The following is a 4,455-nucleotide window of genomic DNA, read 5'->3' as shown; positions in this document are numbered from 1 at the left end:
CTTTGAAAACTATTGCTTTTTTATTTCTTTGCTTTGTATACATGTTATACTATACAATTAAAAAGTTTTTTTAAAAAAGAGTAGTACAAGCAAAAAGAATACTTATCTGTGACCATAGCCGTGGTTGGTTTTGACAAAAGGTTATGAGAAATCATATTTCAGCTTTCTGAGCCATATGATCTCTGTTGCATCTAACTCTGCTGTTGTAGCAAAAAACCTCCAAAGACAAAATGTGAACAAATGAGTGTTCCTGTGTTCCAACAAAACTTTATTTACAAAACTGGCAGTGTGGGGTGGACTTGGTTCATGGACCACAGCCCGCAGACTCCTTGTCTGGTTCATCATTTCAGTTCTCCATGTTACTTGATTGTGCATTCCTAAGTAGTACATTCTGGGTCACATTTTAGTTAAACTATTACATTTTAAACTAACGTTTAAAAATAAACCATTAGAATACTTGCATGGGCCGCCTGCCTTCAGCCCTGCTGCTTGCCCTGCCTTTGGCCGCGGGGCCACGGAGCCTGGTATTGGGACCCGGGATGCAGGCTCTTCCCGTCGCGGTTTCTACTTATAGGCGGTCAGCTCGGAGGGCCAAAACCTCACTCGCTCGCCCCCCCCACCTCCTCCCCCGGTCAAACTATTCAGGGTAGTAATCAAATCTCTTTCACCTTAAAAGGTTGTCCGGATTCACATCCCTACACCTTTGGACAGGAATAATGGAACATTTTTGATAAGATAGAGGATGTATGAAACTGTCATTGAAGGACTGAAGACAGAAGTCTTTTATGGTGTAGAGCATGTAGTACAGCCTCCCTATATTTTGAAAGTTTCCTCCCACATACGCACTGGTCAGTACTCTGCTGAATACTTGAAGAGGACCTTCTGACGATCTCTGGAGTTCTCTTTCTGTGCAGCAGTCTCCTCTCAGGACCCGTGTACCATGAGTACTGTATTGTCCAGAAGAGGATCCTCAGACCTGACAGAAAACTCTTTCTTGTCCAACCAAGGAACCACAGATTGCAAAAGATTTTGCTTCCTTCCCCAGCATCAATCTGCAGCAGATGCTAAGCAAAGTCCCCAAAAGGTTTGGGGATGACAGAGGTGTCATTGTTCATTATACGATCCTCAATAACCACATCTCCCGGTGATCTTTAGGGAAATACACAGACTTCAAAATGTTCTCTGATGAGATTTTGCTGTCACTGTCAAGAAAGGTCCTTCTCCCAGATTTAGAATTTTATATAAATGTTGGAAATTGGCTCTTGGAACATCAAAAAGTCAATGCAACTCCTAGCCCTATACCCATCATTTCATGGTGTGGCTCTCTGGATTCAGGAGATATTATCCTTCCCACGTACAACATCACCCACTCCACGCAAGCAATGAGGGGTGTTACTAGTGATCTTCTCTCTATTCAGGGAAATACAGTCCAAGTAACAAGCGAATGTGGATGGGACCGTGGCTGCCTATTGACGCCCATACCTCGTGCTGGGTGACAGCCTGGTTCTGAAGCAGGACTCACCATATTATGAACATTCCTACATGGTGCTAAAGCCTTGGAAACATTTATGTTCCAATGAAAAGAAATCTTAGTAATTTACTAGAGAAAATTAAGTGGGCCAAGGAAAATGATGAGGAAACCAAGAAGATTGCAAAAGGAGGACAGTTGGCTGCTAGGCATCTGCTACAGCTGCACAGGCTTTACTGCTACAATGACAGAGTGCTGCAGAAATATGACGAGCGCCAGCCCAGCAAACCTGAAATACCTGATAGAATGGAACTTGTTTCTACCAGTGTCATAGGAAAAAATCTGTTAAGAGAAGAGTTTTAAGTCCACCCTGATTCACACTCCTGTATATGCCAGCGACATCTTTAATGAAAGAAGATGGAATATAAGCTGTGAAGAACAGCACAGAAGACATTACCCTGTGGACCAGTTCTCTTGATGACTTTATATAACCTGGATATAGCAATATTAGAGCAAGTATTACCAAATATCTTTGGATATTAATTTCTTTTAAATAAGAACTGCTATTTTCAGTGTCATTGTTTTTCTAAAAAGAAATCACTGGGGATCATAGAAGAGAGAGAAGCTTGCCAAAATATAAATCACTCTGTGAAACTAATTTATAACATATTTATTGGTTTATTTTTATCCCTCACTCATTTTCTCTCTTTCCCTTCCAACTATGAAGACAAAATGTTTGTGCATTTTCCCGCCCTTGCTGCATCATTTAATCTCTTACAAACTGCTTTCTGCATTTGTAATAGCAGCCCATAAGAACTATTAAGGAAGATAAGAATGATTCTTAAAAGTAGCATGGAGAACGTGAAGGGGATATATATATTTTTTATTTTAATAATTTACCTCTATATACACCAAACATACACTCTAGCCCCACGCCCTGGTAAACTCTAATCTACTTTCTGTCTCTGAGAATTTGCTGTATCCAGAGAATTCTTAGAAGTGACATCACTCAACATTTATCCTTTTGTGTCTTACTTTTTATATGAAAGGAATACTTTTTAAAGCACTCCTCATATCTTTTTAAACTAACATCACCAAGGCCATGGACAAAAATAAGGGACAAATTGTGCTTCAAGCTACCAATTGCCCATCTGTCAGGGTCGTTCACTCATTAAGGGCAGAATAGTTATTCAAGTAGATAAGAGCCTTCTATGAGTATCATTCATTATCTATGTAATGAATAGGTAAAGATAGTTGTAGTCATGTGGGGATCTTTGATTTTTTTTAATTTTTAAGGGATTCTTCATGCTACTGAAAACCACAGAGATAACTTGAAAGAAGCCTTGCATCTCAGAATTCACCAGTAAACTGACAGCACCCATTCCTCACTCCATCCCACTTCTATTTCAGAGATTTCTATTGCTAAGTAAAGATGTAGGGCATTCTCTTTGCCATTTAGGAAAGGGTCAAGACTTAGAACTCTATAGTCTTGAAATTCATTATACGCCTATTGTAATAATACTGCAAGTCCCAGATTTTGCTCACTTAAAAATATGCTCCAAAATCAAGACTTATTTTCCACAGTCCCAATTTTAAAATATTTACTCCCCAAATTAAGATATTTACTTATTTTTGGCCCATACACGTCTCAAACAAACAAACAAAGGAACCCACAAAAACAAAGAAACAAAAAAATTCCACAAATGGTGCTGCAATAACAGGATACTCACATGGAAAAAGAATGAAATGTGACCCTGCCATATAGCATACTATATATATATATATATATTTACTTACTCTGGGAAATAATTTAACCATTTTAAAAATGGTCATATATATTCTTTTTTGACAGTCAATAAAAACACAGGTTTTTGTTTTTGTTTTTAACTAGTCAAAAGCAAAGCAAAATTTGAGAGAAGTATAATCAAAGCCAAGAATCCAAGGCAGACTCAAATACCTGTTGATTGTTCAAACCACAAGTACAAAGTATAAAATAAAAGGCAAGCAGCTGCACTCAAAAAAAAAAGAATACTTGCATGATTAGAACTAAATCTACATTGTCTGTTTCCTCTCCGAATGGCTTTGGAGCCATTTCTTGGGGATCTCTAGGACTCTAAAGCGAGGGAGGATATTCTGCCTTCGGAAAAAAATGTTAAAGAAAATATATATGGTGAATAGTGCAATTCAGTCTGAACTCATACACGGACTTGAGGTGAATGATTTGCTAGAACATACCACCCACAAGTTGAGTAACCTTTTTTCACTATGTTTAGTGTTAATGAATTATCTATGCTCGCTAATTAATCACTCATCAGCCACACTGGGGCTACATTCCTGTTTGGCAACAGGAATTGGCTGAAGTGGAATTTCAGCTGCCCCTCTGTTTAGTAAGGGCATTTGCTCTACTGTTCGTCAGTCTTTACTTGAACTGTTTAACGTTTTGCTGTTTTCTTCCTGGCCCTTCTAGTCATCTGAGTTTGCAAACCTTCCCATGGATCATCAGTCTTCTTTACCCCAGTACCCAGACTTCAAACACGCTGACCATCTCATTTGACCAGGACCTTAGGTAGAGGCTAATAAAGTTTGCATCCCTGCTGTTGTCCAAGGTCTTCTTGGAACCTTGTTTCTTTTGCCTTATTTAGGAGACAGTTTTCTGACTATTTCCTGTCATTATGGATTAAAGTGTGTCCCCCAAAAAGACATGTTCGAGTCCTAATGTGAACTTATTTGGAAACAGGGTCTTTGAAGTTGCTATTTATTAAAATGAGGCCACACTGGAGTAGGGTGGGCCTTAATCCAATATGATGGGTGTCCTTATAAGAAGCAGACAATTGCACACAGAGGGACAGATAAGAGAACACCATGTGACAACTGAGGCAGAGTACCACTGATAAAATCATATAGAGAAGGCCCTGGGAACACCTCAGAACCAAAAATCCATGCCCTATGTCCTCTTTGAATGCCACCTTGAGTTTCCTCTTGATGGA

At 39.1% G+C, this 4,455-nt stretch overlaps 1 pseudogene; it reads left to right on the top strand.

Annotated features, from left to right (window-relative positions):
• The first annotated feature begins 461 nt into the window (after positions 1 to 461).
• LOC143653380 (protein O-glucosyltransferase 3-like) lies at positions 462 to 1,831 on the top strand (annotated as a pseudogene).
• Positions 1,832 to 4,455: the final 2,624 nt, after the last annotated feature.

Source organism: Tamandua tetradactyla, chromosome 13 (genome assembly GCF_023851605.1).
Source record: "Tamandua tetradactyla isolate mTamTet1 chromosome 13, mTamTet1.pri, whole genome shotgun sequence".
Taxonomy (NCBI): Eukaryota; Metazoa; Chordata; class Mammalia; order Pilosa; family Myrmecophagidae; genus Tamandua; species Tamandua tetradactyla.
This window is presented reverse-complemented; position numbering and strand designations above follow the sequence as displayed.